Source organism: Anomaloglossus baeobatrachus, chromosome 6 (assembly GCF_048569485.1).
Source record: "Anomaloglossus baeobatrachus isolate aAnoBae1 chromosome 6, aAnoBae1.hap1, whole genome shotgun sequence".
NCBI lineage: Eukaryota > Metazoa > Chordata > Amphibia > Anura > Aromobatidae > Anomaloglossus > Anomaloglossus baeobatrachus.
The window spans coordinates 50,512,413-50,538,564 of NC_134358.1; positions in this window are offsets into that span (position 1 = coordinate 50,512,413).

Consider the following 26,152-nt stretch of genomic DNA (forward strand, 5'->3'; position numbering starts at 1 on the left):
GCCCCGGGACCCCGGATGATGAGATGAGGGTGCAGGGGGAGCGCAGGCTTGCTGGAAGCAGGGGTTAATCAGGTACTTAATCAGCAAGAAAGCAGACGCTGACAACGTAGTAAACCAAGTCTCTGGGTGCCGCTGCCCTCTTGGGGAGCTCGTCCAGGTCCTGTCCCCTGCAGTACTGTCTGGTGGTCTGTGGCCTAACTCCTGGCACCGTATTTTAGCGTGTCCTTTGCAGCCCATCAGCTTGGAGCTTTCTGGGCCCCGCTCTCTGCTGTGGCTAGAAAGAGGAGCTTGCTCTCAGGAGCTCACGCTTGGGATTTCAGTGGGCTGCTTTGTTTGGAAAGCCCTATCTTCTCATTGCCCTAGTGCCCCTGATCCCTGAGCTTGGTAGGAACAGTCCATATAGGCCCTGTCCTCCGCAGGTTAATTGCCGGGTTGTTTGACGCCTCTCCCCGACCTAGGGTCCGTGTACCCGACGTGCCTTCGGTCCCAGCCCGGCTGTTGAACTGTGGCTGCTGGCTATCCTTTGAGATTAGACCAGCACCCAGTCACAACCTCCCGCGACCGGGTCTCCGACTCCTCCGGGTCCAGACCACTGTCTGCGACCTAGTCTCCCTCCCCCTGGGAGCTCCAACTCCCAGCTTCCTCGAGCTCCTCACTGTTCGAGGGCTACCACAGACTGACTTGTCACCTCCCTGCCTGACCCTTAGGTGGGCGGCCCTATTCCACCTTAAGCAGCCCACTGGTGTGCCTGACAGGGTGTGGTGCAAAGTGTCACTAGGATTTGTGAATGCTGGTGTAGGCAGTACTGCAAGATGGGTACCCAGAACTATGGGGTTTTGAGCCCTGCACGGGGAGAGAAAGATTGTGCAGAACCCTGTGACGACCTGACTAGTCCAGGGCGTCATACTGTCGTCCCAGAAGAAAGCGTATTCTAAAAAATTATGTCCAAGACAGCCTGCAGTTTGCTGCCGATTAAGGCCATGGATTACTGGAACCATGTACTGTGGTCTGATGAGACCAAGATAAATTTATTTGGATGATGTCAAACGTGTGTAGTGGCAACCAGGTGAGGAGGACAAAAACAAGTGTATCTTGCCCACATTCGTAATGCCACTCTGGCCAATGGAGTTGTTACAAAATGCCAAAATAACATCAACAAGTCACTTTATCCAGGGTGTTTAGATTTAGGGCTTCAATAGCAAACTAAATCTTTGACTTGGATGCAACTACAACCCTGAAAGAACCCACAAGCCTATTTTACATTTTTAGCATGAAACATTAAAAGAACCAAAAGAGATTAAACTATTGTGCTACGTTCGCTCCAAACAATTTGGTTGTTTTCTGAATCTTCCTTTGTCGTGGAATAGGAAGGGGGATACGGGGAAATAGATTTGATGACTTTGACTCACTTTCCGGCTGCGCCCTAAATCTTCCCACGTTAACAACAAAGTCATTCTTCAGTGATGGGAACCTATAATTGAAGTCTATGGCACAAAGACACAAAGCCAAATCACTTAGCCAAAAAAAAGCTGAAAATCAAACATTACGTAAATCCACCTACTGGAGCTTCTGTGTTAGAACATTTCGCACATCTACGCCTCGCCTTTTTCAGTCTCAGATGTTTTACTCATTACCGGGAATCTGTCATAGGTCCAGTCTTGTACCAAACTGAAATAGCAGGTAGGAAATGAACACCGCGGGCAAGGAGAAAGGGTAAAAATAGCCGATGATGGGCGTATAATTCTTTTAATTAACAGGGAAGGCCACATTAGAGAAGACGCAAAAAGATAATTAAAAGCTAACCTTTCAAACGAAGAGCTGAGTAATGACAACATTAATAAGAGGACCACTTCCTTTTCTAAAAATTAAAAAGATCAAAATTAGTTTTATGATTTTCTTTTTAGTTTACTGGAACCAAACTCTAAAGAATATAATTTCTGCGTCCTGTAAATTCACAGATTTTTGCTTCATTTTTTCAATCTTTTTGCTTCTGTGACTATCAAGCTCATCGCCTCCAAGTCTGCAAAACCTTCTTGATCAGTTGCTGGTGTCCATTTATACTCTTTTTGCAATTCTAGGTAGAGAAACTCCTGCCATCAAGGGTCAATGTATCATCCTTACTATTTAAAGGAGCACAATATACCCCCGTGTATGCTCTTTACAAATAGACAAAGTCGTGAGAGTTAAGCCGTACCCCCAGGACCATTTGATACTGCCCCAGAGGATCCTGGAACATGAATTTTGGGTAAGGTTCCCAAGGCTGTGATCCTTTTTCAGTCTCCATTCTTGAGACAGATTGTTGGAATAGATGTCCATGTTTTCGATTTCTAAATCACTCACAACTGAAAAAATGGTGCCATGGGACACAGTATTATTGAGCATTTTATCCAAAGAAAGCAAATTGAGTGCCCATAGCTCCAAAGCCAATAGAAATTAGTAAATTGATCCATGGAGGATAGTCATATTTCCTGAAATGTGCAGTTTTACGCAAATTTAAACATTCTGAAAGTTGAGTCTCGGTTCCTCCAATAATGCCATGCAGCTCTGACATCTAGCAGAATATCATCCCTTGTACAGTGGTGGTCTGCATCTGGGTCATCTCAGACCAGTGGTTCCCAGTATAGCACAGGTTGTATGGCAGAGGTATTTTCCATAAGACTCTTCTGTACATTACATAAATGCTGTGGCCAGAAAGCGCAATAGGGTCTTACCCAAATAACATGCGAAAAGTAGTAAGGGCTATGTGCTCACCTTGTAGGGTTGTGTGACACACAACCAGTAGTAAAAACGTAACACAGTTGCTGCAGAATCCACAAGCACTAAGGCAGGCGTAATAACAGGAACCAAAATAAAGTTGTGGAACAAGTCTGCGCTGCTGGGAAGAAACGAAGGTCCAAAGAGCTGAGATGTTTAACAAAGGTGATTTAATTCTGCGTTGCTGTGAATATCCTTACTTCTTCCTCTCCGGATGAAGAAGTGAGCGTATACTTCAAAACGAGGAGAATTAAACCACCTTTGTTAAACTACTCAGCTCTTTGGACCTTAGTTTCTTCCCAGCAGCGCAGACTTATTCCACAACTTTATTTTAGTTCCTGTTATTACACCTGTCTTCTGTAAATTGTAAGCTCTTATTATCAGCAAGGTCCTCTCTCTCTCCTGTAGAGTGTAAGCTATTATGGTCCATGGAGTCCTCTCTCTCCAATAGAGTGTAAACTCTTATTGGCAGCGGTCTTGTGGTCAGTGGGGGACTCTCTCCCTTGCAGAGTATAAATTTTTATCATCCGCGGGGTCCTCCCTCTCCTGTAGAGTGTAAGCTATTATAGTCCATGGAGTCCTCTCTATCCTGTAGAGTGTAAACTCTTATTGGCAGCGGTCTTATGGTCAGTGTTGTCCTCTCTCTCTCTCCTGTAGAGTGTAAGCTCTTATGGTCAACTGGGTTCTCTGTCTCCTGTAGAGTGTAAACTCTAATGGCCAGTAGGGTCCTCTCTCGCTTATGTACAGTATGAGCTCCTATGGTTAACAGGGTTCTCTCTCTCTCCTGTAGAGTGTAAGTTCTTATGGTCAGCTGGGTCCTCTCTCTCTGCTGTAGAGTGTAAGCGCTTATGGCCAGTGGGGTCGTCTCACTCTCCCTCTCTCTCTTGTATAGTGTAAACTCTTATGGTCAGCAGGCTCCTCTCTACCATACAGTATGAGCTCTTATGGTCCGTGGGGTCATCTCTCTACTGTAGAGTGTAAGCTCTAATGGCCAGTAGGGTCCTCTCTCTCTCCTGTACAGTATGAGCTCCTATGGTTAACAGGGTTCTCTCTATCTCCTGTAGAGTGTAAGTTCTTATGGTCAGCGGGGTCCTCTCTCTCTCCTGTAGAGTGTAAGCGCGTATGGCCAGTGGGGTCGTCTCCCTCTCCCTCTCTCTCTTGTATAGTGTAAGCTCTTATGGTCAGCAGGGTCCTCTCTACCATACAGTATGAGCTCTTATGGTCAGTGGGGTCCTCTCTCTCTCTTCTGTAGAGTGTAAGCTCTTATGGTTAGCGGGTTCTTTTTTCCCTCTGTGCTGTACAGTATGAGCTCTTATGGTCAGCCAGGTTCTCTCTCTTTTCTCTCCTGTAGAGTGTAAGCTCTTATGGTCAGTAGGGTCTTTGCTCTCTCTTTCTCTCCTGTAGATTGTCAGCTCTTATGGTCAGCCAGGTTCTCTCTTTCTCTTTCTCTCCAGTAAAGTTTAACCAGTTATGGTCAGTGGGGTCCTCTTTCTCTCCTGTAGAGTGTAAGCTCTTATGGTCAGACAGGTTCTCTTTTTCTCTTCCCCAAGTGTATTTTCTGATCAATTTCAAGCTCTCCAGTATTGGTATTTGTGCAAACTTATTACAAATCAACTCTTTTGCGATATTTGTAGAAGTTGGCAAATTTGAAGTTCAAAAGATCCGCTCATCTCTTGCAGCCACTGTAACTTCATGTGCTACCACACAAACCGATTGCTCGGCTACAAAAGTATCATTTTCTATTGGGGGGGTCTCTGCAGTTCGAGCCAAACCAATCTAATTCTTATCCCCTATCCTGAAGTACTTTCTTTAATGATATGTAGTCTTCTAACAATGCAGGATTTGTACACTTTTGTAAGCAACAGTATTTTTGAAACTAAAGGCCCAGTCACACATAACGACTTACCAGCGATCCCGACTACGATACAACCTGATAAGGATCGCTGGTAAGTCACTTGGAGGTCGCTGGTGAGTAGAGATGAGCCGCCCCTTGGCGTTCGAGTTCGGTTCGGTTCGTCGAACGGAGGCCTCGTTCGACGAACGTTCGACGAACCGTTCAACAAACCACTCGAACCCCGTTGAAAACAATGGGAGGCAAACACAAACACATAAAAACACATTATACATGTACACATACAGTTAATAAACATTGCCATAACACTTACAGGTCCCCGCGACGCGTCCTGCACTCTGTCTCCCACCGCTTTTCCTTCCGATAACTGCTGCGTCCTCCCGGTAACCAGCACTGATGATAGGACCTATCGTGATGTCAAAATAGCATGTGACCAGTCATGTGTGTATTATCTCATTGGCTACAGACTGGTCACATGGCTATGACGTCATTGCTAGGTCCTGTCAGTGCATCTCTCCAGTACGCGGTGCTCGTTTGAGTCTTTACAGAGTCAGCCAACATGCAGGGACTAGCTGTCACAGCTGGTAAATAGCGGCACCGGGAATCACGTGATCGGAGCACCATTGCTATGGTAACCTGCCTGTCAGCGGTGACATCACCGCTTACAGCACGCAGCTTCTGCTCACTGACTGAGTGAATAGACTGCACGGGAAGTAGCAGCGTCTTCCTCCCATGCTGTGCTGTCTGATGTAGCAGAGCTGCATTGGTTGAAGGAGAAAGAAGACAAGACCAGGATCGTGGAGGGATGAGAGGGAGTAATAAACATGGAGTCTCTAAGTGTGTCTGTGTATTTATTCCTATTAAAGTATTTTTTCTCTGTGTGGTGTCTTTTTTTTAACCCTTTATTGGAGATTCTTAATGGCCAGGTCAAACTTGCCTGACATTAAGAATCTCTGGCTTAATACTAGCTAATAAAACAAAGCTACCGTAGTATTAACTCATTATTACCAAGCAAGCCACCCGGCTTCAGGGCTGCTGAAAGAGTTGGATACAGCGCCAGTTGATGGCGCTTCTATGAAAGTGCCATTTTCTGGGGCGGCTGCGGACTGGAATTCGCAGCAGAGGGGCCCAGAAAGCTAGGGTTAACCTGTGTTGCGGATTCCAATCCACAGCTGCCTAGTTGTACCTGGCTGACACAAAAATGGTGCGAAGCCCACGTCGTGTTTTTTTTTAATTATTTCATGAAATTCATGAAATAATTAAAAAAAGGGCTTCCCTATATTTTTAGTTCCCAGCCAGGTACAAATAGGCAGCTGGGGGTTGGGGGCAGCCGTACCTGCCTGCTGTACCTAGCTAGCACACAAAAATATGGCAAAGCTCACGTCATTTTTTTTTTTAGTTTTTTGGCAAAAAAAATAAAAAATGCTTCCCTGGATTTTCCGTTGCCAGTGAAGGTAACACCAAGCAGTGGGGGTTAGCAGCCAGTAGCTGCTTGGATTACCCTTAGCTAGCAATACAAAAAATGCAGCGGGAGCCCATATATTTTTTTTAATTATTTATTTAAATAACTAAAAAAAAATGGGCTTCCCTGTATTTTGATTGCCTGACATCACAGTACTGTAAAAATAAATCATTAAAAAAATGACGTAGCGATCCGCGGTATTTTTGATTCTCAGCGCTGATAAAGCAGACAGCTACGGGTTGCCACCCCCATCTGACTGGCGTTACCTTGGCTGTGAATCAAAATACAGGGAAGCCCATTAATCTTTTTTATTTAAAAAAATAGTTTAAAAAAAAAATGACGTGGGTCCCCCCATTTTCGATAGCCAGCTAGGGTAAAGCAGACGGCTGTAGCCTGAAAACCACAGCTGGCAGCTTTACCGTGGTTTGGGATCCAATGTGGAGGTCACCTCAGGCTCTTTTTTTATAATTATTTTGTAAATAATAATAATTAAAAAAAAAAAGTAGGGTCCCCCCCAAATTGGATCACCAGTCAAGGTAAAGCGGATAGCTGTGGTTATGTTATTCTCAGGGTGGTAAGGTCCATAGTTATTGGTCCTTCACAGCCTAAAAATAGCAGACCGCAGGCGCCCCAGAAGTGGCGCATCCACTAGATGCGCCAATCCTGGCGCTTCACCCCAGTTCATCCCGTGCCCTGGTGCAGTGGAAAACGGGGGAAATAAGTGGGGTTGATACTAGCTGTAAGGTCACCTGACATCAAGCCCAGCAGTTTGTGATGTCATGGCGTCTATCAGATACCCAACATCACAAACTGTCAGTACTAACAAAAAAAAATAGACAAAAAAAATTATTTGAAAAAGCACTCCCCAAAACATTCCCTCTTTCACCAATTTATTGTAAGGAAAAAAAAATAAGGGGTCCCACAACGACTCTGGACCGTCTAGAATATTGGAGGACACACTCAGGGAACGTATCCCCAATTTTCTAGGAGTACAGACCCTCCATGTGAGGAGTGTGGGTGCAATGAATCTGCACCCACTCTCCCCGGGTCCACAGCAGCAGAGTCCATGTCGTAACTGTTGCTACCAAAGCTGCAATGCCCTGCTCATGAGGTAAGGGCATGCCTAATCAGGAGAACTATTCTACATTTCCAAATATTGGTATTTGCTGATATTATTGCTATTCCACCTACTTTATAATGGGAAGAGGATCTTGGAGATGGAATACCCCTTTAAGTCCAGTTATCCTGCTGAATGAATACTAAACAACAGAGCTCGCTATTTAGACATGTTTTCTTGTGGCTTATAATGGACTCTCATGTTTTGTAGTCGTTCAGCAGGGAAACTATAAAAGCAAATCCCTCCATTTGGAAATGTAGTATAGCTCTCCTGATCAACTATGTTCCTTACCTCATGAGCAGGGCATTGCAGTAGCTTACAGATGCATGGTTACCGCCACTCACTGTGTCTGAACACAGGAAGCTGAGCTGACAGCCGCTCTGTGCATGCGGCAGCGTCTATTGTGAAAGAGGGGGCCCCGGGGGATCAACGCTGCACAGATACCGTGCGATACCGGGGAACACCGGTGGGGCTATAGGGGGTGACCTGGCAGGGCCTGGGGAGGAGTTTTTTGTCGCATGTGTCATGGCACATGCGACAGAAATCAGAGGAGTAGGGTGAATGCGGCCGGCGCGCTGTTGTGCACGCGGCCATCTTGGATTTCCGGGGGAGGGTTAGGGGGGGGCACTTTGGCGACACCGGGGGACCGGAGGGGATTGGGGAGGAGATTTATCTCCCATCTGACATGTTTGTTCATGCCAGATGGGAGATAAATAATTTTTTAACGGCACTATTATTTACTGTAACGTGATCATCGGTATACGTTGTATACCAGTGATCACGTGAGCGGGGACTGGAAAAACCGGCCTGAATCATGATCTCCAGGGTCTCAGCTACCCCCTGAAACCCCGGAGATTTTCTGACGCTGGGGGGCACTATTCACTTATTTCTGCCTGCTGTTTATAAACGGCAGATCAGAATAAGGCTACATTCACATGACCGATCCGTTTTTGCGGTCCGCAAAAAACGGTCCGTTATTTTAACGGATGCATTCGTGTGAAATCCGTTTCCGTTCCGTAGACGGTCCGTATGTCATCTGTTTGTCATCCGTGTGCCTTTCATTTTTTTGCATAGTGCAAAAAAACTGAAGGAGGGAAAATACATAAATTTACCCAGGATCCATAGCTTCAACCTACATGAGGCGGTCACATGTTCACTCCAGTGCCATTTTCTACTGCTTTTCACAGCGTAGAGCGCTCTGGTGATTTTCTTGTGCTTGTACACTTCATATCAGTCCTTTCTGTCATTATAATGGCAGAAAGACACATAATGTCCCACTCTCCTGCATTTTGTAATTTTGCACCCTTTGGTGCCTTTCATGTGGCACTAAGGGGTGCTTAGCCTTGTATTTAGCCAAAAAATAAATAAATTTAAAAAGAAATGACGTGGAGTTCCCCCTATTTTTGGTAGCCAGCTAGGGTAAAGCAGACGGCTGCAGCCTGCAGACCACAGCTGGCAGCTTCACCTTGGCTGGTAATCCAAAACTGAGGGCACCCCACGCTGTGATTTTAAATTAAATAAGTAATTAAAAAAAAAAAACATGTGGGGAGCCCCCCAAAATTGGATCACCAGCCAAGGTAAAGCGGACAGCTGGGGTCTGATAGTCTCAGACTAGGCAGGTCCATGGTTATTGGACTCTCCCCAGCCTAAAAATAGCAGGCCGCAGCCGCTCCAGAAGTGGCGCATCCATTAGATGCGCCAATCCTGGTGCTTCGCTCCAGCTCACCCCTTTGCCCTGGTGCGGTGGCAAATGGGGTAATATATGGAGTTAATACCAGATGTGTAATGTCACCTGGCATCAAGCCCTGGGGTTCATGATGTCAGGCGTCTATCAGATACCCGACATCACCAACCCAGTCAGTAATAAAAAAAAATAGACGACAAACACATTTTTATTTGAAAAAACACTCCTCAACACATTCCTTCTTTCACCAATTTATTAGAAAGAAAAACAAATCCAGGCCTGGTGTAATCCAAGGGGGTCCCATGACGATCCATACCATAGTCAATGTCCCAGTCAATGAAGAACAGAATGTTCCATATTGGCTGGGAGAGCAATGCAGTGACCTGAGCTAACATCAATAGGTCAGCCCAGGTCACTGCAGGGGATGACGAGTGCTGCTGTCAGGAGGATAGCGAGGTACATTACCTGCGGTGATCACTGCACTCCTGATAGCAGAGCTGTCACTGAGTTCAACGACCACCGCCTTCACAACCAAGTATTGCAGGTGCCTGTGACGTCACCGCTAGTGACAGTCTCGGGTCAGCAGCGAGAGGAGATGGGACAAGTGGCGGCCTTGAAGGGCAGTGACAGCGCTGATGTTGGGAGGGCAGGACTTCACCACCGCAGGTATGGAACTTCACTAAACTCCTTGCGGCAGCACTTGTCATCCCCGCGGCTGCTGTCACTGCAGTGTGGGCAGCTGCGGACACCGTACAGTGCGGGCACCTGTGGACACTGCTGAGCGGGCAGCCGCGGGGCTGGGGCTGGAGCGAGACACAGACTGCAGCGGCATCCGACGGAAGTCACACAGAAGTGCTTCTGTGTGGCTTTCGGGGATTTTTGCACACGTAGCCAGAGTAAACATCGGGTTACTAAGCAAAGCGCTTTGCTTGGATACCCGATATTTACCGTTTACCAGCTTACCGCAGGCTGCCAGAGATGGCTCCCTACACACGTAGCTGTAAAAAGCCACGCTTTTGGTGATCGAACCGTTCTCGAACGTAACTTGAACTGCCGAACTTTTAGCAAATCGTTCGAGTTCGTCGAACGACTCGAAAACCCCCCAAAATCACTCGAACATGAAATTGGCGAACATCGGACTTCGAACATCGCTCATCTCTACTGGTGATATGTCACACAGTCAGACCTTACCAACGACGCAGTAATGATGAGCGACTTATATAAAGATCACGGCGGCGGTGGGACCCTGTTAGGAGGTCGTTGGTAGGCGTCAAACACAGCGATGCGTCCTGCCCAGCAGGACATCACCTTTGAAGAAAATGGACCATTCGGCAACGACTAGCGATCTCAAAGCAGGGGCCTCCTCGCTGGTAGGTGTCACACATAACGAGATCGCTGCTGTGTCACAGAAACTGTGATTCAGCAACAATCTCGTTAGCGATCTCGTTGGGTATAACCGGGCCTTAAGAAAGCAACACAGCTAGACTAGAAGCATGCACCACGCGATGCCAACGAGGAAAGGGAAATCTTTACATAGGAGGAGATCAGTACTTGTGCACAGACAGACCTAGACTATTAAACTTAGTAGTTGGTGGCCCAGTGTTAAAATGGACAATGGTTAAAACTCAGTGAAAGGAAAAAGGAAAAATAGGCAATTATGCAAATATTTGTTTGATGTCCACAGCTCCTATGCATCTCCATAGTAACAGACTACAAACAACCACTGTGTAGTCTGATCTTGCAGTTGTACTCACATCTATCCATCTGTCTTCTACTTGTGGTAAATGTTTCAAATGTATGGTAATAAAAAGTAGTGAACAGATGTGGAGGAGCACAACTGCAGGATCGGATTACCGTATTTTCCGGACCATAAGGCGCACCGGATTATAAGCCGCATTAGCAGTGAGCGCCGGCTAAGGCGCCTAGGTTCATATATAAGGCGCATCGGATTATAAGCCGCGGCGCATTAAAGTGAACCTTTCACCAGTTTTATGGCCCCTAAGCTGCGGCCACCACCAGTGGGCTCTTATATACAGCATTCTAACATGCTGTATATAAGAGCGCAGGCCGCGCTGTACAGCATAAACATCACTTTATAATACGGTACTCACCGAAACCGGTCACTCCAGTGCTGCTTGTCCAGATGGGCGGCGCTGTTCTCCGAGACCGGCGCCTCCTCTTTCGGCCATCTTGCTCCTCTGTCTTCTGAAGCCTGTGTGCATGACGCGTCCACGTCATACACACTCGCCGGCACTGAGGTCCTGCGCAGGCGCAGGACTTCAGTGCCGGCGAGTGTGTATGACGTGGACGCGTCATGCACACAGGCTTCAGAAGACAGAGGAGCAAGATGGCCGAAAGAGGAGGCGCCGGTCTCGGAGAACAGCGCCGCCCATCTGGACAAGCAGCACTGGAGTGACCGGTTTCGGTGAGTACCGTATTATAAAGTGATGTTTATGCTGTACAGCGCGGCCTGCGCTCTTATATACAGCATGTTAGAATGCTGTATATAAGAGCCCACTGGTGGTGGCCGCAGCTTAGGGGCCATAAAACTGGTGAAAGGTTCACTTTACCGTAAATGAAAAAGCTCAGACTGTACTGTAGGTCAAAATTTATTTACGGTAACTCTTTCACAATACGTACGGTAACTCTCAACTTGTTCAGTTGTACAGTAACTGCAAATCAATACATTTTCAGTTCATTCTTCCTCCACAAATCCATCAAATTCTTCATCTTCAGTGTCGGAGTTTAACAGTTGGGCGATTGTATCAAGCATTCTCGGGTCCCCCTCATCATTATCTGAGTCGGTCTCATTGCAGCTGCTTAGCTCTTCAGTGATGATTCCAGCCTTCCTGAAAGCTCGGATTACACTGGAGTCTGATACCTTTTTCCAGGCATCCACGATCCACTGGCACATAGTGGCATAACTTGCCCGGCGTTGCCTCCCTGTGTTGGTGAATGTGTGGTCACCTTCTGTCATCCAATGCTCCCACGCAGCTCGCAATTTAACTTTAAATGACCTGTTGATGCCGATATCTAGTGGCTGGAGCACTTTAGTTAATCCACCCGGAATTACGGCAAACTCTGAATTAGTTTTCTTCACTTGAGCTTTGACATTATCAGTCACATGGGCGCGCATGGAGTCACAAACCAATAGGGATGGGGATTTGTGAAAGAAACCATCCGGTCTCTTGACGTAGACCTCCCTCAGCCACTCAATCATCTTCTCCTCGTCCATCCAGCCCTTTGGGTTAGCTTTGATGATGACACCAGCAGGAAACTTTTCTTTGGGTAAAGTCTTTCTCTTGAAAATGACCATGGGTGGTAGTTTCTGGCCATTAGCCTGACAGGCGAGAACTACAGTGAAAGAGGACTTCTCGTTTCCTGTGGTGCGTATAGATACCGTACTGGTCCCTGTTTTCTCAACAGTACGATTTACGGGGATATCGAAAGTGAGGGGGACCTCATCCATGTTAGTGATGTGTTCTGGCTTGATGTTCTTTTCATTTATCTTGGTTGTGCAGTAGGTGCGGAAAATGGCCAGCTTCTCTTCATAATCCTTTGGCAGTTGTTGACAGACAGTAGTTCTGGTGCGGATGGAGAGATTACGTCTTTTCATAAAACGAAAGCACCATGAAGGACCTCCTCGAAATTCTGTGATCTCCATGTCGCGTGCTAACGCTGTGGCTTTCAGTCGAATAGAGACAGTGGAGACGCTTCTACCAGCGGTTCTCTGTTTGATAACCCACTGTTCTATTTTGTCCTCCAACTGTGGCCATCTTGCTTTGTTACCTCGGAAACTCAGTTTGGTCTTCTTTACCTGGCGCAGTGCATCTTCTTGTTTCCTCCAATTACGCACCATAGATTCATTTATGTTAAATTCTCTTGCAGCTGCTCTATTTCCATGCTCTACTGCATGATTTATAGCTTTAATCTTAAAATCTGCAGCATAAGCATGTCGCTTAACAGGAGGCATTTTTGGGGCACAGATAACCCGCGCTGCTCCCGCGCACAGATTTGTACATATCACCGCACTCAGTGAGGCTCCTGACTACGGTGGCCGTAATGCTCAATCCATGTACTGTACTGTATCCATATATAAAGCGCACCGGGTTATAAGCCGCACTATCGATTTCTGAGAAAATCATAGGCTTTTATGTGCGCCTTATGGTCCGGAAAATACGGTACACATCGAGATTTTTATAGTTTTTTATTTTACCTTATTTGACACATTGTTCTGAATGGGAGCTGCAGATACAAAATGAAAGGATAGATGCACTGGAACAGTAAAATACAAATTAGGCTGCAATAGTGGATAGAACCTACACATTTGTACCTACACAATAATGCATGAAAAACAACACATAAATAATGCAATTAAATAATGCTTAAAATGCAATAATAAACTAATAATGCATACAAAATAACAAATAAATAATGCAATTAAATAGTGCTTAAAATACAATAATAAACTAATAATGCATAAAAAAACAAATAAATAATGCAGTTAAATAATGCTTAAAATACAATAATAATTGAAAATGCATAAAAAATTCAAATAAATAATGCAATTAAATAATGTTTAAAATACAAAAATAAACTAATAATACATAAAAAAAACAAATAAGTAATGCAATTAAATAATTATTACAATGCAATCATAAACCAATAGTGCATAAAAATAACAAATAAATAATGCAATTAATGCTTAAACTACAATAATAAACTAATAATGAATACAAAATAACAAATAAATAATGTTTAAAATACAATAATAAACTAATAATGCATAAACAATAACAAATAAATAATGGTTAAAATACAATAATAAACTAATAATGAATAAAACAATAATAAATAATGCAATATAATAATGCTTAAAATGCAAGAATAAACTAATAATGCATAAAAATAAATAAATAATGCTTAAAATACAATAATAAACTAATACCGAATAAAAAATAACAAATAAATAATGTTTAAAATACATTAATAAACTTATAATGCATAAAAAATAATAAATAATGCAATATAATAATGATTAAAATTCAATAATAAACTAATAATGCATAAAAATAACAAACAAATAATACAATTAAATAATACTTAAAATACAAATAATAAACTAATAATGCATAAAAAATAACAAATAAATAAATAATACAATTAAATAATGCTTAACATGCAATAACAAACTAATATTGCATAAAAAATAACAAATAATGCAATTAAATAATGCTTAAAATACAAAATAAACTAATAATGCATAAAAAATAATTAATAATGCAATAGAATCATGCTTAAAATGCAATAATAAACTAATAATGCATAAAAAATAGCAAATAAATAATACAATTAAATAATGCTTAAAATGCAATAATAAACTAATAATGCATAAAAAATAGCAAACACATAATACAATTAAATAATGCAACAAATATATAATGCAATAAAATAATGTTTATAATGCAATAATAAACTAATAATGCAATAAAATAATAAATAAATAATTCCTATAATGCAATAATAAACTAATAATGCAATCAAAAAATAAATAAATAATGCAATTAAATAATGCTTGCAATGCAATAATAAACTAATAATGTATAAAAAAATAACAAATAAATAATGCAATTAAATTACGTTAACATACAATAATAAACTAATAATGAATATAAAATAACCAATAATGAAATTTAATAATGCATAAAAATGAAACAATGCAGAAAAACAACATATCAATACAATTTATAACATCACCAAAACAGAAAAAAATAACTCATAGTTTCTTATACTTTGCTTATTTAGCTAAAGAGCAGTTTCCGCTTTTCTAATAAACATAAACCACTTCACCTCATTTCGTCAGCCCTGATATTTTACCATATCACAGATGAGGGTGATCAGTGGAAGGTGACATTGCAATTTTTGCCCTACGTAACTGGAAACATATAGCAGTCATTTTACTAGTAGTTTAGAACATGGCGAGGATGGTTTCCCGTACTCTGCACTCATCAAACAACAGTCTAAACCACAGGGTTCTTGGAATGAGAAATAACACAGTTTTAATTCATAACTAAAAGTAGAAGATGTTATATTGAGTCATTTCGAGGTCCGTCTATAAATTGTGTATCACAGTGAACGGTCAGTCTACAGGTGGATGCAATGATTCATATTCGGAAAAACCCAAAGTGATTTCTCCATAAATGACATATTGTATATGTACACTACAAAACCACCTAGAATAACAGATATACAACTAGAATGGTATGATAATTATCTGCCTCTTAGAGATAAGGTGCAGGCATGTATGCAACAACGTTATTGAAGGTGCTCTCCGCTTTGGACAATATCTTATTGGTAAAAGAGTCCTATGACAAAAGACAGATCATAATTTGTTCCCAAGCCGAGACCCCTAGTGATCATCTGATCTTGCTGACCCCCAGCGATCCCATAATTGGATCTTTAGAACCTCGCACAGTCCTATCCTGAATTGCGCGAAGGTGCGCATACGTAGTATCTGCTCCACCCAATGTCTGTGGGACTGTTAGAGAAAGCCGAGGGCTGCACTCATCAATCCCATAGACAATAAGTGGCGCGAAGGTGTGCATGTGTAGTCTCCGCTCCACCTATTATTTGTGGGACTATTAAAGAAAGTCCCAAATACAATAAATGGCACATAGGCGGCAGATGCACAACTCCACACCATTCGGATCGGGGTTGCACTGCTGTTCACCATTATATATGGGTCTCTGTATGTCCAGTACAGCATTTTCTCTATGATGGTTTCCTTATGGTCTCTCTTCTCCCAGGTATTGTCTCAGTGGGACTCCTATAGAGCCTTGAATATGACTGTTTTGTACTGATGTTTGAAACCATTCCTAACTTCAGTTAAATTGTATGTTATATCTTACACTTTAACCATTGGAAACTACTTGCTGCTATTATTTTGATCCAGGACATAGGAGACTTACGTGGCACATATGAAATGGTTATTTGATATGAACTATATACCGTAGTTTACTTTCTCACTATTTTTGATTGAATATTGCACTTGTGTGTAATCTTGAGGATTATTAGATACTAGAAGGTGGCCCGATTCTACGCATCAGGTATTCTAGAATTTACGTATTGTGTAGTTAATGTATGATTTTTGTTATATATATATATATATATATATATATATAGATGTTGTTGTGTGTAGTTACCAAGTGTTTGTGTAGGGCGCTGTACATGCTCTGGGTGTTGTCTGGGTGTGGCGGGGGTGTGAGCGGTGTTGTTTGTGTGTTGCGTTGTGTGTGTTGCATTGTTTGTGGAGCACTGTGTGTCTGTAGCGTTGTGTGTGTGTGTGTTGCGCGGTTTGTGTGGGTGTGGGGTGTGTGTGTTTTGGTGGGAGGTATGTTTTGTGCAATGTGTGTGTTGTGCGGTATGTGCGTATATTTGTGTGTGCCGCGGTGTTTGTGTGTTCGGCGTTGTCTGTGTGTGTGGGTGTCTGTGTAGGGCGGTGTTTGTGGTTCCCAGTGTGTGTGTGGTGTGTTGTGCAGTGCGTGTGTGGCGGTGTGTGTGTTTTGGGGGGAGGTGTGCACCCCCCATCGTGCTCCATCCCCCTGCTGCGCACCCCCCATCGTGCTCCATCCCCCATGCTGCGCACCCCCCATCGTGCTCCATCCCCCATGCTGCGCACCCCCCATCGTGCTCCATCCCCCATGCTGCGCACCCCCCATCGTGCTCCATCCCCCTGCTGCGCACCCCCCATCGTGCTCCATCCCCCATGCTGCGCACCCCCCATCGTGCTCCATCCCCCATGCTGCGCACCCCCCATCGTGCTACATCCCCCATGCTGCGCACCCCCCATCGTGCTACATCACCCATGCTGCACACCCCCCATCGTGCTCCATCCCCCATGCTGCACACTCCTCATCATGCTCCATCCCCCATGCTGCGCACTCCCCATCGTGCTCCATCCCCCATGCTGCGCACTCCCCATCGTGCTCCATCCCCCATGCTGCGCACCCCCCATCATGCTCCATCCCCCATGCTGCGCACCCCCCATCGTGCTCCATCCCCATGCTGCGCACTCCCCATCGTGCCCCATCCCCCATGCTGCGCACTCCCCATCGTGCACCATCCCCCATGCTGTGCATTCCCCATCGTGCTCCATCCCCCATGCTGCGCACTCCCCATCGTGCTCCATCCCCCATGCTGCGCACTCATCGATAAGAAGGGGGGAGGGCACCACCTGACGGATCTTAATGATCCATTAATAGAAACAAACAGGGATCACCTTAACACACCCAAATTAGACATGGAGCTAAAAGAATGGAAGATGGAGCACGATGGGGAGTGCACAGCATGGGGGATGGAGCACGATGGGGAGTGCACAGCATGGGGGATGGAGCACGATGGGGGGTGCGCAGCATGGGGGATGGAGCATGATGGGGGGTACGCAGCATGGGGGATGGAGCACGATGGGGTGTGTGCAGCATGAGGGATGGAGCACGATGGGGTGTGCGCAGCATGGGGGATGGAGCACGATGGGGAGTGCGCAGCATGGGGGATGGAGCACGATGGGGAGTGCGCAGCATGGAGCTAAGAGAAAAGACGGTGTGCAAAAAGCCAGGGATACACCTGTATAATTGTGCAAAAGGTCTTTATTTATAAAGCAAACATTATGTGGACACAAACATGTTAAAACCACTTAAAAAGGCATATGGAGCCTATATAAACCGTGTTTATCCCCTGTAAGGGATAAAACATCCCCCTGGCACAATAAAAGGTCACAAGGTTAACCTAGTAGGGCTGCATGCAATACATAAGAGATCCTAGTGGTAAAGCATTATAGTTGATATAAGCATATTGGATTAAATAACAAATACATTTGCACAAGGTAGAACAGCCGCCAGATCAACATGAACCATAGTATCAGTATAAAGTATCAGCATAGGTAGCAGCCAAAGTAATACAAGGGACCCTAGGATCACCAATTTACCAGCCCATACTGGAGACACCAAGAATCAGAGTCCAAATAATATCCAGGGTGGGGTAGGAAAGTCCCCATGCGTATCGCTGTCACCTGGGACAGCTTCGTCAGGGGTAGGATGTGCCCACATAGAGGGCTGGGGTTTAAATAACCCAACAAATTATCGTGACAGCTGTTTGAAAGCCCACCTGATAGTTGAAAACGCCGCGTTCAGCATGTCCCCGGCGTCCCGGAAGTCACATGCACGCCAGCGTCCAATCAGGAAGAGGGAAGGGATTATTGGGTGTTTTCGGGTACCGCGCATGCGCGGGACTCCGAAAACATGGCGGCCGCCATGTAAGGAGACAGAAGAGCTTATAGGCTCCGTTTTTTGGAGAAGAGGATGTTTTGTATCAGAAATACATAGTGAGTAGGTCCCCTTTCAAAATATCAGATATGTGTAGAGTAAAGTCACCACAAAATACATGAAACAAGAAATACAGATAATTTTGAATGGTGTCTATATCGTTCCCATTTACAATTCTCTCTAATCTGGGCCCATGTAATCCAGAATGTATAAGAAATTGCCAGAAAGATCTATCTATATATATAGTGGGATCACCAGGGAAAGGTGAACACCCCTAGTTGGTGGGATAGGGACCCCCCCACATATAGTTTACATGCAAAAATACATTCTTTTTCTTTTTCTTTTCTTTTCTTTTCAAGGCCCAGACCAAAGGAATATCCGGAATATGACTAACTATGGAAGACACGTTTACAGGTGGTTTAGATATCTGGATGATGTCTTGATGCTGTGGACTGGGTCGTGGGGGGATTGTGAGGAGTTTATTACGGAACTGAACAATAACTCACTTAATATTTTTCTCACATCCCATCTATCACTTATCACAGTTGATTTTCTGGATTTGAAAATTTCCTCGCTGAATTCAAGAATTGTAATGGATCTTTTCCGGAAACCGACCTCAACAAATAGTCTTTTGCACTATTCAAGTTTTCACCCAGTGCACCAACGTAAAGGAATCCCGAAGGGCCAATTCCTTCGTCTCCGAAGGAATTGCAGCAGGGAGGAAGATTTCTACACACAATCCCAAGATTTGACTAAAAGATTTTTGGCAAGAGGATATCCCAAAAAGGTAATTTCTCAGGCCTTTCAACACTCTGCCTCTAGGGAAAGGAGAGATGTACTGGCTAAACAAGATCAAAATAGAGCAGAATATAAGACTAGTATCATTACTGTCTATAATAATCAGTGGTCAGAGCTACGCCGTATATTGCAGAAAAATTGGGGGATCTTGCAAAGTGAACAAGCCCTAACTAAACATATCTCTGATGTGCCGGGCATGGTGGCTAGGAGAACACCAATAGTTAGAGGACAAAATCCATACCACATAAGATTCATGAATATAGGGATACGTATAAAGTCAATACTAGAACATAATCAAAATGTGGGGATATAGGATCAAATAGGACCATTCGGATTAATATATATTATTATTAAACCAAAAAAGAAAAACCGAACTACAAGGTCTTAGAATAAATTAAATCTTTATTAACATGATTAAAAATGTACATAAAACACACACACACACGGCTGTTAACTGGAAAAGGCGTCAAACAGACCTGCATAGTATATAGGGTAAATAGCAATCGGAATGCAATAGTACAGCAATTGGGATAGTGTGTGGGATTCAGGGACGAAATTGATAAAATACTACCAAATGCTTGCAGGCACTAAAAAGGTGTAGCTAGAAATAGTGCCACATGGATAGAAATATAGTTAGCAAAAAATACAGCTGGTGGCAGGAAAAATAAATTGTTCCTGAATACCACAAACTCTAATCCGACAGCCTCAGAGAAGCAGGTTAGGTATAGAGGAAGAGACACTCAGCTCAAGAAATTTTGAACCAGTGGAGGAAAAGTCATAGTTGTAAATGATCTATGGGAGTTGTCAGAATCGGCACACTCCAATCACCAAATAGTGATATATTCACCTGGAATTATAGAGCACAGCCTCCTCACAGTATACAGCGCCTGCCCCAGGCACCACCAAAAACCTTCAGGCACTATAGGGGTGGCTAGATTAGTGCCACATTAATAGATACAGCAGATGGCAGACAATATAAATAAGTAAGTGAGTAAATATCATTCCTGAATACCACTAGTACTAAACCGACAGCCTCAAAAAAGCAGGTAGAATGTAGAGAGAGAGTGTGAGACTGGCTCAAAAGGATTTTTGACCAGTGAGGGAAAAGACATAGATGTAAATAATCATAATCTTAAAGAGGTGTCAGAATCGGCACACTCCAATCACTAAATAGTGATATATTCACCTGAGGTTATAGAGCACAGCCTCCTCTCAGTGTACGGCGCCTGCCCCGACGCGCGCACGTTTCGTAGCGACTTCTTCAGGGGGGTGGAGTCATTAGGGATTGCCTCAGATTAAATGTAGACTAACGACCAATCAGCACAAGGAAATGAACGCATGCGCTGTTAAGCGCTTATGTCATTAATCACGTGATAGCGCTGTTGAGCGCACACGTCACAAGTCACGTGATAGCAGTGTCATACCGCATCATAAGTGAATCAGGCAAATGGACGTAAGAATGGAACATGACAGCAAATCAGCACAAAGACTGTGCGCATGTCAACTGACGATCCATCAGCCCATAATATGAGCGCACGCGTAGTCAAACCTTATACGTAGTAAATCACATGACAAGAGTGTCACACCGCGTCACAGATAAATCAAGAAGATGGACGTAAATTTAAGATATAACGACAAATAAGCACAGGGTCAGTGTGCATGCGTTATTGATCGTATACATAGGGAATCACATGGGGAAAGTATCAAAAACTGTCATAAACAAATCGCTAGATCACTGCACAAAGCAGGAAAATAAATATAGAGATAGGGTATAGAATAACAATTTCACATACTGTTGCATGGAAACATACTAAATCTAATATACATCGGAGAGAAATCAATTAGGGTAATACCGAGGGGAAACGAATAAACAAGTGACATAGGACCAAATGACCAATCCAGTAAAAGAAATATATAAATTTCTACCGGACAATAACCAGATGGATTACTAAGTAGGTGGGAAGGAATTACTTAATACTGTGTAATGAAAGTGTTATATCTCCATATAAGGAGGGAAATTAGAAAAATAAATTAAATAAATGTGCGGTTAAATAGTGTATAGCCAATCATATAATATAAAATAAAATAAATATAATATAAAATATTAAAGGATGATTATAAAATATATATATATATTGAATAAAAAATTATGAAAATATGAAAAATATTATTAAACTGTCTATTCGTTATGTTGTGGGGGGGGGGGGAGAAGGAGGGGGGGGAAAGAGGAGGGGAAGGGGAAGGGGGGGAGAGGGTCTTTAAAATAGTAATTGCAAAATCACTGTGAAGAACATGATATACATATACATACATATAAGTCATATACAAATCACCATCAATATAACATTAAAATACCAACACTTTAATCATAAATTCATATATTCATATGTGGTGCCCTCCCCTTAAGACCATGGAACAATCACGCCCAACCATATGGGGTAATGTGAGACAGTGAGGAAGGGAAGTGACAACCTGAGGAAGTGAAGAAGGGCGTATATTAAACCATGGCCAAAGACAGGACCGCACCAGACATGAAAGTACAGAGTGTAATTGATTTAGGCAAAATTTCATAAATACACATGCATATACACAATTAAATTATACAAATTTATATATGTGCCTGCATGTTCAATATCACGCAGACACATAAGTACAAATATGAGTTACACAAAACCATGCAGGATTACAAAAGAGAGAGATCCCAGTATGTATATAGAGAGAGACAAATGTCATGAATATATATAAAGTAACTGGATATATTATATTTAGTTCATTCCAGAGATGGTTCAAACACAGCATTATGATTCAATCCAAAATTTCCCCAAGGATGTATATATGTATGTAGCAATCCACGATATTTTCCATCATATATAGTCAATCAAACTAAAAGGGAAAAATATAAAATAAAAGCATGATTAAAAACATGAATTAAAATGAATAAAAACAATATAATATGATATGATGGAAAATCAATATTATATGACTCACAAGTGGTCACAAAAAGGGAACAAAGCTGAGATTCTCATTCAGTCCCAAAGGGGACACCGTATTCAGAGTCCATATCCACTTAGCCTCAAGTCTTGCTAACTGTTTCTTGATATTTCCACCTCGTATATGAGGGCGGATATGATCAATCCCTCTCACCAAAAACAGTGAAGCATCACAGTTATGGTGAAGTTTGAAGTGTTTTGGGATGGTCTTCAAAATAGACATATCAGTGATGTCCTTAGCAGCCACAATCCCATTGACATGTTCACGTGTCCTAACTTTAAGCTGTCGGGAAGTGAGGCCGACGTATATCAAACCACAAGGGCAAGTGGCGTAATATACAACAGCCTTAGTGGTACAGGTAATAGGGTGTGTAATATTGAAAATCCTACTAGCTTTAGAGTCCGTAAATGTCTTTGTTTTAATAATGTTAGAACATGCCACGCAATTACCACATGGGGAACAACCCCAGGGTTGGCGATGCTGATCAAGAAAGGTAGTAGGTTTGTTACTATAGTGGCTTTGGACTAATCTGTCGCGTAGGTTTGTCGACCTCCTAAACGTGATACTCGGTCTATTATTGAGGTATTTGGAAAATACTGGATCAGCAGTTAGTATTGGCCAAAATCTCTCAAGGCAAGAATACATAAAAGAGTGCTGTGAGTTGAATTTCGTAATAAACCTCACCTGATTGGTTTTGATCTTACATCGTTCAGAATTGTATAAAAGATTCTGTCTTGAAGTAGATTTGGCTCTATTCAATGCCCTTTTGATCAATCTACGGCTGTAGCCCCTTTCATGAAACCTTTCACTAAGCTCAACAGCTCGTCTATTAAAGTCTATATCACTCGAACAAATCCTGCGCAAGCGCAAGAATTGTCCGGCGGGAATGGCCTTAATCAGGGCTGGGGGGTGTGAAGAACTAGCGTGTAGTAAAGAGTTAGTTGCAGTTTTTTTACGAAAAAGATCTGTATGAAGATAGTTAGACTTGTCACGCTTCACAATGACATCAAGGAATTCAACAGAATTTCGATCAGCTTGGTAGGTAAGATGTATATTACAATCATTTTTATTTAAAGCTCTCATGAAAAGATTCAGTTCCTCCTCAGTGTCCTGCCAGATCATAAAGACATCATCAATGTACCGCGTCCAAAAGAGGACGCGGTCCATTGAGAGTTCCTGATCTGACAGGAAGAGGTCCCGTTCCCACAGACCCAGGAACAGATTTGAATATGAGGGCGCAAAAGCCGCCCCCATAGCTGTTCCCTGGGTCTGTAGGAAGAAGGACCCCTTAAATGTGAAAAAATTATGTGATAACGTAAATTCCAAAAGTTGCGAAATAGATTTCTGCATAACTGGTGAGATTGAGGAAGAACTCATAAAAAAACGAGTAGCTTTAATTCCATCAGTGTGTTTTATATTCGTATAAAGGGACTCCACATCGCATGTGACCAAAAGTGATTGGTCATCAATATGGAGTCCCTCAATTTTCTTTAGGAAGTCACTGGTATCTCGAGTATGGGAGGGGAGACATTCCACCAAAGGTTGAAGCTTGGCGTCAATAAATTTATTGACGTGATCAAGATAATTGTTATTACCAGAAATAATCGGACGACCTGGGGGAACCTTGCTATTTTTGTGTATTTTCGGTAATAAATAGAATGTTGGTATTGTAGGTTCACTTACCTGTAATGCCAAAAATAAATCCTTGGTAATAATATTCTCCTCCCTTGCCAATTTCAAAATGACGAACAACTCAACCTGAAATTTAATTAAGGGATTGAAGGTCATTTTTTTGTAACAGACTGGGTTGTTCAACTGCTTAAATGCTTCAGTCTCATACATGGCCTTAGGCCAGATCACAACGTTTCCACCTTTGTCAGCAGGTTTAATTACTACATCAGATAATTTTTCAAGTTTTTGTATACTTTTAGTCTCTATTTGGTTGAGGTTGTTATTCTTAATATAGCCGGGAATTCTGTCAAATTCAAGACTGACGGCTTTTACAAAAAGGTCAAGATTCGGATATGCTGACAAAGGTGGAAACTTCGTTGATCTGGCCCTAATGCTACTCGGGATCTTACCTCCCTCTGTTGTATTATGTTCATGAGCCAGTTCCTCCAGTACACCTAACGCCGCCTGTTCTGTCTCTGTAGGAAAAAGAATTGACGTAGAGTCATTATGGAAATGTTTTTTGAACATCAAGGACCTAGCAAAAATATGCAGGTCCTTGATGGCCGTAAATTTATCAAACCTTTCTGAGGGACAAAAAGAAAGACCTCTACTAAGTATGGAAAAATCAGAACTGGACAGAACATGTGAGCTTAAATTAATTACCTTATGAAAGTTTCTTTTATATTCCGGTGAATGTCCAAACATTCTCTTAGGTGAATAGGTAGAGTTGGATCTGTTAGTATTATACCTATTATCACGTTTCCTCTTAGGTGTTAGAGTGTTAGACATAGGAGGTGCCTGATTGGAGATTTCTGAAACAGCACTCGTAGATGTACTTGATGTAATTGATACAACAGAGGGAGTACGTTCCTTATTGATGTTGCGAACTAAAGGTTTTCTCCACATGTAGACATTATTATTAGCAAAATCACGTGTATCCCTTGCGTATTTATTGGCATGGTTGGATCTAATATCTTTAACCCAGGAATCCAAATATTTATCCATTTGATCATTGAGCGTAGAATATTGCTCAGGAGATAGTTCAGTCTGTGCAGTAGTATATATTTCGTTTAACATTTTATCAATGTCAGCAAGCTTCTTAGTATTTAAGCTGATCAATAATTCCATGAATTTCCGAGATGTATCTGAGCAAATGCTTTCCCAAGTTTTTTTGAAGACCTCATCATTCACCTCGAAGGATGGTATGACTCTGACACGGAGCCCCCTTGGGATAATTTGTTTGAGTATATAATTCTCAAGGAATGCTTTGTTCCACCAAATTTTGGTCTTTTTTAAAAGAAGATCTTTAAGATCATGTGCAATAGTGTCGACCTGTGTACCACTAGATCCAGCAACAGCAGTGTCATTAAAAACTTGATTGATCTGATTAAGCCAGCTGGTCTCCCTGGCTTTAAGATCCATTTCCTCAACGGAACCTGTGCAAAACACAGCATAAATGAGAACACCAATAGTTAGAGGACAAAATCCATACCACATAAGATTCATGAATATAGGGATACGTATAAAGTCAATACTAGAACATAATCAAAATGTGGGGATATAGGATCAAATAGGACCATTCGGATTAATATATATTATTATTAAACCAAAAAAGAAAAACCGAACTACAAGGTCTTAGAATAAATTAAATCTTTATTAACATGATTAAAAATGTACATAAAACACACACACACACGGCTGTTAACTGGAAAAGGCGTCAAACAGACCTGCATAGTATATAGGGTAAATAGCAATCGGAATGCAATAGTACAGCAATTGGGATAGTGTGTGGGATTCAGGGACGAAATTGATAAAATACTACCAAATGCTTGCAGGCACTAAAAAGGTGTAGCTAGAAATAGTGCCACATGGATAGAAATATAGTTAGCAAAAAATACAGCTGGTGGCAGGAAAAATAAATTGTTCCTGAATACCACAAACTCTAATCCGACAGCCTCAGAGAAGCAGGTTAGGTATAGAGGAAGAGACACTCAGCTCAAGAAATTTTGAACCAGTGGAGGAAAAGTCATAGTTGTAAATGATCTATGGGAGTTGTCAGAATCGGCACACTCCAATCACCAAATAGTGATATATTCACCTGGAATTATAGAGCACAGCCTCCTCACAGTATACAGCGCCTGCCCCAGGCACCACCAAAAACCTTCAGGCACTATAGGGGTGGCTAGATTAGTGCCACATTAATAGATACAGCAGATGGCAGACAATATAAATAAGTAAGTGAGTAAATATCATTCCTGAATACCACTAGTACTAAACCGACAGCCTCAAAAAAGCAGGTAGAATGTAGAGAGAGAGTGTGAGACTGGCTCAAAAGGATTTTTGACCAGTGAGGGAAAAGACATAGATGTAAATAATCATAATCTTAAAGAGGTGTCAGAATCGGCACACTCCAATCACTAAATAGTGATATATTCACCTGAGGTTATAGAGCACAGCCTCCTCTCAGTGTACGGCGCCTGCCCCGACGCGCGCACGTTTCGTA